At 37.7% G+C, this 10,891-nt stretch overlaps 1 long non-coding RNA gene across 3 annotated transcripts; it reads left to right on the forward strand.

The window, feature by feature from the left end:
* Positions 1–512: 512 nt before the first annotated feature.
* Positions 513–10,524, forward strand: LOC146544071 (uncharacterized). Of its 3 annotated transcripts, none has more exons than XR_014884149.1 (3): positions 513–4,774; positions 6,143–6,374; positions 10,246–10,524. It is a non-coding gene; the product is annotated as an uncharacterized LOC146544071 (long non-coding RNA). The 3 variants fall into 3 exon arrangements; XR_014884148.1 differs by having other exon boundaries at positions 513–3,175; positions 4,634–4,774; positions 6,143–10,524; XR_014884147.1 differs by having other exon boundaries at positions 6,143–10,524.
* Positions 10,525–10,891: the final 367 nt, after the last annotated feature.

Below are 10,891 nucleotides of genomic sequence, written 5' to 3' on the forward strand. Positions count from 1 at the left end.
CACAGTGTCAGGCCTATAGCTTATTCAGTGACTCTGGTTTAAAACCATTCCACACATCTTCATATCTGATATGACTCAGCATAGGAGTAAAATTAGAAAAATACATTAACAGGGATACATATTTGGATATTGAGAGTAGAAAGAAATGATGGAACAAAGAATTTTTGCTTTGTGCATCAACACTAGTATTCTGTGAAAATAGAAGGAATTCTTAGAAAAGATTTCTAATAACAGATGATTTCTGAAGTCACTTGTTTGCTGAAGGCTTTCAGTCCAACTGAGTGATGCTATGAGCATATATATCCACAGCATCATATAATGAGCATATATAGCCACAGCATCATATAATGCCTTCTGCATTATGAAAAGTGTTTGTTGTTCATTAAATTTGTGTTGAGATTTCAGTCTTTCCTAATGACAGGAAAGAGTGGGCTCTCCAAGTCCAAGATGAAACAGTGATGCTCCTTTTAACTCAAAAACTTTTACTAAAATTAGTCTAAAATAATAGCTGTATAGCAGTCTCAATTCACAGTTTAAGGATTCCTGTCTTAGTATGAAACATATCTTGAAATGTATCAAATATACAATTATTATTATTATTATTATTATTAAATCAATATTTAAATCTTGATTAAGTCATGTTTGATCAATTTGATAAGCTTTTGTGATGACATGACTAGCCTAATGGATGAGAGAAAAGCAATGGAATGTTGTCTTCCTAAAGGGCAAATCCTAAAGTCTTCCTAAAAGACTTTTTTTTTTCCCCTATTGGTTGTTTGCATTTTTTTTCATGCAGACCAGTACACAGATTTGCATGCAATATTTTCAGCAGGGTTCCAGCCATGCCATGCAAGGTGTCATTAAAACTACTCTGTCTCTAAAGAAAGTACACAGCATCTGGAAATCCTACTACTGTCTTTCATTTCTGATAGGCACACCATAACAGCAGATCAAAGTCATTCTGTGGTCAGCTAATTCAGCCAGACTTTTTATTTTAGTGCAAAGAGGAGATGAACAGCAACAGCCAATGGGCTAGTTTGTGTTAACTGTACTATGCACATACAGCACGCAGTCAGCTGTTCTCCCAAATATGCCACTTCAGCACTGAAAAAAGCAGATAAAAACCCGAGGACCACTGCAACCAACTTACAAAAATGCAAAGCAGATTGAAGGTGGAGAGCAAACAAAAGGAAGTAAAAAAAGGAGACTTATTTATAGCAGAAATCACAAAGTGCAGTTTACTGTGATGATATCTTCATGTGCACACATTATTGCAAGGATGATAACAGAATGCATTTGTAATAACGTATTTATAATCCCACAAAGGCATATTAATGTAAATGAACTACAAGGTATTAGAAGAAAAAGCCATCTGTGCTAAATATTAGCATTCCAAACCCTCAGCCTGTGTTCAGTGGAGTTAGACATTTTTTGTAGAATTATAAATGATTCAGTGTTGTATAATACAGTACACAAAGATTTCAGAGAAAAGTGCTATTGTAATGCAGCAAAATACTCTGTTCCTTTGTAATTAGGAAAACATTTTGAAATTAGCTTCCTTTATGGCATGAGCAGTCACGAGTCTAAAAATAAACGCATTTTGGCTTTCAAAGCAAATTATGCCCTCATCTTAGAGCACAAATTGGTGCAAGTCAGCCTGTAGTTCTCATGCACTTGTGTGATACTCTGAGTTACGTGCATGAAGCATGGAAGAAACAGGTTTCATTTCAAAAAATATTATTGTTCTCAATGACTTTAAAAAAACATGAAAGTATTTGTATCCTGAGTAGTCCATTTTAGGAGAAAATCTAAAACTCTGGGCCTTAATGTTGACTGAAAACTCTCTTATCATTGCCTATGTTACCACCAGTAATCCAACCAAAGTTTAGTTCACTGTTGAACTAAAGAAGGAAAACAAGGATTTCTATTTTAAGATGCTCACAAACCTTGTTGGAATTAAAATACACTGCAAATATAACCCCTGAAGTGGTAGCAGTCTTTTAAATCATTTTTTGAAGTTTCAGTGGAGATGCTTAAATGAGTAATTACTGTTAGTGAATTCTGTCCAACTCTTTTAGCCTAAAATCCAAGTCCCCTCCATATATTTGCACAGAGGTACCAGGCAGCAATAAACACCTGAAGCAGACTCAGACTTGAAGACCCCCACAAGTCCTCTGCCAAGCAGTCTTGCAGCCAACTACGTGATATTTTTAGCAGAGAAGAATCAACATCATACTTCTGCTTAAAATCTGAGTTTTCCCAAAGTTGAGGCATACCTATAATTTTGCTCTGGATTTCTCTTTCTTCCTGTAATGCAAAAAGAATGCTTTGCTTAAGTACCTGGATCAGACTGCAACTGAAAGGTTTAATCATCTCAGTGAGAAAAGTGACACTGTTAAGAAATCCTGGGGCTGCATGTTAAAAATGGAACAAAACAATCAACGTCTCCCACTTCAAGAAATTCAGAAATTAGTGGTGGGATATGCACTTGAATCAGCAGTTGTCATTGCAGTAAAACTTCATTTCAGTTTAGCAGTTATTATGCTGAGAAGAAGAGAGCCCTGATTCCTAATCTGCTCTGCTTGTTTCAAGCTGAACAGCTTAGTTTTTCCCACTGGAAAATCTTTCCTCATTGCCTCTGACGTCTACATTACAGAACAGTAATATGTGGGCAAAAATTTGCTCTAACCAGGTTTATTCCCGCTGTATCTGTTATACCATCCAGCTCATCCTTTTCAGGGGTTTTTAACTGCATCCAATGAACAGTTAAGCAATTTTTCCCTTTTAGACTGCTGCCCTAAATACAGAGATTGAAGACACGGGAGAGGCAGGATGGAAAAGAAACAAAGTGAGTACTGCCTTCATGGAAACAATTGCTCATGTGCACCGTACATGAGCTATGGCATAAAGTGAGTGAATCAGATTTTGTCTTGCCATATTATACTTCACTGAGAAGCATTGCATGCTACAAAATGTAGCCTTGGAGAAAACAGAATACATTGGTTCATTGTAACAGAGCAGCTGGGGCATGCAATGAGAAGCAAAATGAATTAGAAAGTTCTGCTAAGGACCAAGAGTCACTCTGGCTCCTGCTGTCTGTCGCCTCCAGGAAGAGTATCTCCATGCTCTGCAAGATGATTTAGGATGCAGTATTTGCTATGGTCCCAATTTACAGGTATGGAGATTATGTTCTGGAAAAAAATAAAGAATTTGCTCAGAAACTTGATCCTTTCCTCAAACTCTTCTGTATTCTTACCTCTACTTCTGACAAAAAAATCTCATCTGTATATTCCAAGAGAAAACTGATGAATTCTGAAATGCTTCTCTCTGTATGCTCATCACATCTTATCGGTTTTTCCTGTGTTAGTCTCTATTCTCTAATTACTGACTTCAGTAAATAAACCCTCCTACCTCTTCAACTGTTCATTCAGTAAGTTCTTATATAAGTCTTTGTCCTTTTCAATCCCCGTATGGGAATCCTCTACAGCTCTGTCTTTTCTGTTTATATCTTATCCAAGTAAATGTCATCTACAGGCACTAATTCTTCTTCCACTCCTGTGCCTGACTTCTTCCCTGTGTTTTTTCCCTGTAGATGGATTTTGAATCTATCAATGCAGATATTTCTGAATCCACAAACACAAGCACTGTGTTGTCTGAAAACCAAACCAATAATATTCAAAGAACTGTAGGGTTCAACTCATCCTACTTCTGAAGAGCAGCTCTAAGACAAGACACCTGAATCATGTCCTAAATGTCCTTTTTTATTCATTTATTATGAAGAGTAGTATCTATATTGTAGCTTTATAAATGTAGGTGAGATAAATCCTGATCTTGTCCAAACTAAATTCCTAGTCTATCTGTAACACTTTGTAGATGCTTTGGCTCAACATGGCTAATTTAAAAGTAATATTATCTGCTCATTTCTTCTGGGCAGAAGTATCAAGCATTTGATTACACAAGAACATAACCTGACCATCACAATCTTGAGCAATCAGTCTAATTCTTGCTGCCTGCAAGTATCTTTCTGCCTGGCATCTTTAAATACACCATTTCTGATTCATTCACTCAGCTCAAACTGTTATCAGGTTCACATCTCATTCATAGGGCATGCTTTTCTTAGGCCTATGTATTAGTTATATATATTTGCATGGATAATTAAGTCTGTTATTCACCCACGCCACTACTCTCTTTCTATCTCTCTGAGGTTCCTCCTTTCTATCATATCTGAGAAAGGCCTTTGGGGAATTTCCCAGTCAATAATATCTTTTTTTTCCCCCTCAGATTTGCCCCTGAAGCCATCTTCAGTCTTTTTTGGGAGGATGTTTCTAGCCTATACTTAGCCAGACTTTCAAAGAACAGCTTTGTGATTTCTTTCCAGATTGTGTTCATGTTTGGAAGCAGCCTCTATCAAGTGGCTGCCTGTAGAAGTGTAAAACTGCCTGCTTTATCTTCAGTCTCCTTTCTAAACTTTCCTTTTCTGCTATGATTCAACAGTCCATTGGTTACTTTGGTAATTTCCCTGTTCTCTTACTTGCTGACCATAATTTATATCACTTTTATTGATCTTCTGGCTCTTCCCCTGGTTAGATTCTGAGTTCGCTTTGACTTTTTTATTGTTCTGTTTTTTGTACAGCTCCTACAACACCAAAGTCACAGTATGTATGTTCAAGTATACCACATCTGCTCCTCCATCTCAGCAAATGTGAGATTGCAGAGAATTTCTGTACTGGAAAGATTCATCAAACAGGAAGATTTTAACCAACATGTTCAGGAGGTATCTACATTATGCAAAGATTTATTTATTCGTATTTATTTCCTTCCTCAGCAGGAAAGCCCTTGCAGGACAGAAGAGATTGTTAAATCATCAGTGTTCAAAAGTATAAATGATTTGTCTTAAGTCAACAGGCACTGAGGGAAAGGGCACTTAAGGTGGCTGTAAGGCACAAGGGAATGCAAGGAAACCCCACATGTTTATTTAATTATTTTTACTTGGCCTTGTTTTACATTCCTGATTAACCAAATCCAATAACAACAAAAATTTGCTGTGAATATTATCCAGCTACCTTGGAGGTACAGGGATAATACTGCAAGTGGATTTTCTAATGTAATTTCCCTTGTGGTAATAAAGCTTTTAGTGCATAGTACACTGAAGCAAAACAAAGGTAGAAACTGATGCTCTTAAAGTGTTTCTAAAGCATACAAATGGCCTTTGTAACACAGAGTAACTGTAACTGCAGACTCAGAGTTATTCAGCAAAAGCTGTGCAAAAGCTGTCATTCAGCCTTACCTGGGGAAGCTGGGGCTCCAGTTCCCTCTTGTGAAGAAAATTCCAGACAGCAATTAGTTCTGAAAAATATAAAGTCCTCATTTAGGAACATTAAGTTGCTGCTTGAGTGGTGAACAATTGCAGAACATGGCTACTAGATTGGGCTAATTAAAAGTGAATAGAATGATTAAAAACAAAACAAAGCAAAGTATCTGTTGCTTAGCTAGCTTCAACTGTTCAAAGCGTTGCTTCAAACAATCAAAAAAGAGACTAAAAAGATGTATCTGTACTACTGGCACAAGAGACACACTGCGCTTCACTCCTTCCTGAGTCTACTTCAAATGCACTATGGCTTGCTAACTCTGGCTTATGGCTTATTTCTCCTCCTGTCCTGTTCAGAAAGCTCTGATGACCAAGTAGATGGTATTTTTTTATTTTTCCTTTGGTTCTGCAGTGTGTCTATACAGGTGTAATACTGCTTTCAACCTCATTACTTCCATTTTATCACAAGTCTTACTCAAAACAAGATGAATTTAAAGCCATGAGGAAGCCTGTTCCTTTCCACAAATGAAGCACAGATGATAAACTGAAGTCATTATAACATGAAAACTGCTATAAAGAAGAAATTAAATAAAGCTCCTCTTCAAAGAAATCAAAACACATTAAGGCAGCAAATGTAAGACAGACAAACGTAGAACCAAAATAAGCATATTTCTTCCTGGGAGAGAACTCACAAAGAGGAACTCCTTTTGAAACACTTAAACGGATTCAGAAGCGAGAGAAATAAAATGTTCCTATCATGAGAATAGGACCATTAAATGTTGTTGCTGTGACATAGGTTTACAACTGCTGAGTTTTGCTGTCTTTTTCTCTCAGAGTGTGTTCAGGCACTGGAATAGCCTGCCCAGGGAGGTGCTGGAGTCGCCGTCCCTGGCAATGTTCAAGAGGTGTCTGGATAAAGAGCTGCGAGATATGGTTTAATGCTTGTGGTACCAGTGGTAATGAGAAGACTGTTGGACTGGATGATCTTATAGGTCGTTTCCCAAATTTAACTTGTTTGGACTTTTCCTCAAAAAAATGCTTATCTTTCTGAGCTCTTGAAGCCAAGGTAAGTAGTGATAGCCTGGATGTGGAGAGTGTCCAAAAGATGCCCAGGGGGCTGGAGAACCTGACCTATGAGAGAATTGATGTTGTTCAGCCTAAAGAAGAGAAGGCTCTGAGGAGATCTGATAGTGGTCTTCCAGTACTTAAAGGTGCCCTACTGGAAAGCTGGAGAGGGACTCTATCACGTTGGACGGGGGCCGTGGCCAACCTGATCTGATAGGAGATGTCCCTGTCCATGGATGGGAATGGAACCGGATGGACTTTAAGGTCCTTTCCAACGTAAATCATTCTGTAACTCTATGGTTCTACGTGTTTTGTTTTGTTTTGTTTTGTTTCATCACAAATACAAGCTTTATGTTCTCAAATCTAATACCAACATAAGTGGGTATGTCCAATAATGTGAATATGTGTTTTAACGGTCCTACAAGAGGTGTAGAAATGTGCATGATGTTCAAGGATGGAAAGATTAATTTTGTTCTGATATGAATGGAGGAATAATAATTTTCAAAAGGGGAATTCAATTGCAGTTATTTGAAATGGAAGCCCACCATTGGAATGTAGTAGCTCAGAAAGAAAGGCCGAGATTGATGTTTCTTTTCCTGAAGCTGTGTAATTTCTATCCCACACAGTTATTTTCTTCTTATCGTTTTTTTTTATAACATTGTTCATGTACTGGCATTGAAATCCAGGTTCCCCACATGCTGAGTTTGAACCCAGAGAAATTAGCTCAGCTCTGAGTTGAGCAGTGTGTAACTGCAAGTGACTACATCGAAGTACTGGGGAGCACCACACAGTGCAGCAGTAACTTGAGGACATCTGTCATGACGTTAAAACATAACTTACACTCTTCTAACCTTCTTCACAAATGCTGCTTGGCAATTAGTTTCTACTCCTGTGTATTGGCACTGCAAGCCTTTTTCAAAATCCAAGTCCAGGAGATTGAAGAAATTTGAATTTGAACTTGAGGTCTAGCTCTGTTTTAAACAAGTAACAGCTTGTTTCTTCAGATAAGAAAAAAGCCCATGTTAATTTCAGGTAGAGAGCTATCTACAGAAGCCTAGATGCTTAGATGCTATGTGTCAACTACCTCAAAATTAGGCAGGGAAAGACCTGCAAGTCCATTTATCTCACCAGTGGCAGAGACGCTTTTGTATGTGAGGACTTCACTGGACAAAACTTGAGGACAACCTCAAGGACCAAAAGGACTCAGGAGTTAGGTAGTTTCTTGGAGTCTCAAGTAGGAATGCGTGGGCACAGGTACTGCATCTAAGCTTCTTTGAGGGATATACTATCACTGAAGCAAGGAACAAAGAAAAATTGGCACAAAATTCAGTGATGATTATTAAGTCTCCAACCACAGATCCAACCAAGCTCAGGAAACCTTCTCAGCATACAAAAACAGAGGCTGAAACTACAAGAATACAAATTGTATGTAGAAGGTGGCAAGTTTCAGTTATGTTGCATTCATTCAACTGTCCTTATCTATACTCTTCCTGCATTTAATGTGAGTGTTTCTTTTTATGAACACATATGTAATTAGCCTCTGAACAGAGCACGTAGTGGCACCTCTGAGGTTGTAGCATGCTACATGTGATTTCAGTTCTTTAATATTATCATTATGAAGTCGAGTGGCAGGAGGCCAGCAATTGCTAATCGGGGGACAATAGAGCTAATTACAACTATCTGCAAGATGAACAGTCACCAGACAGCAACAATTCTCATTCATTACGGCTGAGCCCCATCCTGAATTTCATTTCAATGCAATCTGTTCTGAATCGCAAAAAGTTGGAATGCAACAAAATCATTTCCAGGGTAGTTCCTTAAGCTCCAGCTTATGGACTCTTCTACTCAGCTGAGTCTTTTTTATTGGTGCACAGCAGCCCAGACTTAAAGTGCTTTACATAAACCCAACTGATATGTGGGTTCATTATCACTTTACATAAACTCAACTGATATGTGAGTTCATTATCAAATGTATGTCCTAGTGTCTCCACTAGGACATTTAGGCTAACTAAGGACTGAACTCACTTTTGATGCATCATAGAGCATTTTCAAGGTTAATTCAAATTATACAGGTCCAATCCCGCTCTTCCCTCTGCCTATTGCAAAATGATTCTGGCATATATAAAATATTTCCACATTTATGTATGTGCCACAGAAATAAGAAGTTATTTCATTATATATATGAAATGTTTTTAGATTTACTAATGTATTAAGATTGTATCACATTAAATTAAATGCACAAAAACAGAGATCTAGCAGTCTCTCCATGACACTAATCTTTTTTCTAGAAGAATCCAGAGGTCTATCTGTAATCACAGATGTAAAAAGTAGAAAGATGAAACAAACAAATCATCTGTTAAAACAAACAAACAGAAAACAACATCATCTGCAAAACTGGGATCAGGAAGAGATACATTCCAACTACAAAATAACCTGTCTCTAGGGAGTTAGCTTACTCCAATTCTCAGTGTCATAAGGAAAACTATTCTGCAATGCTAGCATTCTCTTTTCTGTCCTTAAAAAGCACAGGATCAAGATAATGAAGATATATTTTGTGTCAATAGGCACAGAAATTGCAGCTCTGCTGACCTGGAGTCACAGACCACAGACCCATTCTCTCTTCAGCCCTGCATGGTGCCTGCTCAGGGCATCTGAACCTTCTGGAGCTCCCACTCACTGGCACACACTGGCTCCAGTGCTTAAGAGTAGGTCCTGTGTGTGAAAATCAAGAGGATCAGGCTTAATCCAGAATAGCTTTAAAATCCTCAGGACTCAAGAAACACATCCACTATTGCAACAAATCTTCAGGGCCAGAAGAACATGGCTCAGTTTACATCAGAATGCTTCAAAATAGATGCATCTTTGCTTGGCTTCCCTCTTGCTGTCTGGATATCTCTCTTGAGGCCTCTTGAGGAATGTTTACAACAATTCATGTTACAAAACCTAAGTGGGAAAAGGTGTGAATCCAAGAAATACAATGCAGATTTTTGCCATGCATGTACCCGTAGGAAACTAGTTAGTCCAGTGGTTACAAGGTGACTGTGAGCTGACCTAAACCTCTGAGAATGGCTAGTTGAGAGCATTTATAGGGGATAAAGGGAATGAGTCACCTTATTTTCAATCTTTTAGACAGGCAGTCATAACATATCACTGTCTGAACTTACAGCACTTAACAAAAAAAAGTGCTTATTAACAAGTTTTCTTTGTTTGCTGGTTTGTTTTTAATATGAATCAGTAATTAAAGAAGAAACAATCATAGAATCATCGCAGAGTTACAGAATGGCTTGTGTTGGAAGAGACCTCAAAGATCTTCTAGTTCCAACCTCCCTGCAATATTCAGTGTGACCTGATTCAGAACTTTGATTTTTATGAGCTCAATATCACAACTTACCTGCTTTTTTTTTTTTTTTTTTTTTCCCTCGGAAATTTTCCAGCAAATGGAAAACAGAGGATGCAATCAATTCTCTAAAAGAATGAAAGTTTACCATAATCTAGCCATGGGTGACAGAACCCTGGGAAGCAGAACACTTCATTAACAGTAGACAGTAGACACTGAAATAATTACAATTTTAACTGAGCAGTGGTAGGTTTCTTGATTTTGTTGTCATTGGTGGAGGTGGCATTTTTTTGGCATTTAGTGCCCTCTAGGCAGGAAAACCAATTATTTATTTATTTTTTTTTTCTGGGAAGTTTTCATTTACCTTTCCAAGGAGACAGGGCTTTGGAGCACACATTTTAGTTTAAATATTGTGCACAGGACTTTGTTAATAGTAGACTGCTTTTATTGTTTCAACTGTTATACCAGGTGAATTGAATCACTCAGTAGGAAATTTTGCATTTGTTTTCCTCTTTTTGCTGTGTTTGCCTGACAGGAAATGGCCATACTGCCAGGGTGGAATATAGCATCTGGAAAACAGAGCAAGGAAAAGAAAAAAAAAAAGCTGCAAGTCTGGTTAGGTGCCTTGTTCTTATGAAAATGGAATCAAAATAGTCCTCCATCTGGAGGCATCACGGAAGCAAAAGGAAGTATCGTTCCCTACATTTTTTAAGGTACAGCTATATTTAAGTAAAGAAAGGGGAGATTACGGAATGCTTTTTTTTGTTTGTTTGTTTATCTAAAACTAGATTAAATACTTTACTGAAAAAAAAAATAGATTTCAAAAGTAACGAAGAATTAAAAGGATTTTCTTCATTGATAAAAGCAGGCCTTTCTTTCTCTATTTTGGGTTGATGAGTGCGTATGAGATATTCAAAGACAAAAAGCACTGTAAAAAGAAAGCACGTTCCACCTGACAGAATCCCACTACTACAGAGACAGGTGGCTGACCTTGGCCAGTTCGTCTTTTAGTAAAATTAAGTCTTTTTTCTTTAGCATTCTCCCTTCAGATTCTACTTGCATTACTCACAGACCATGAAGACATCAAGCCATGAAGAAACTGATAGAAAAGCAATTTAGTTGCTTTAGAGTAATCAGTTTTCCACTCTAACTTTACCAACTTAAATGTATTTGAGAATGCT

The sequence above is a fragment of the Meleagris gallopavo genome, chromosome 6 (genome assembly GCF_905368555.1).
Source record: "Meleagris gallopavo chromosome 6, MGAL_WU_HG_1.1, whole genome shotgun sequence".
Classification (NCBI taxonomy): domain Eukaryota; kingdom Metazoa; phylum Chordata; class Aves; order Galliformes; family Phasianidae; genus Meleagris; species Meleagris gallopavo.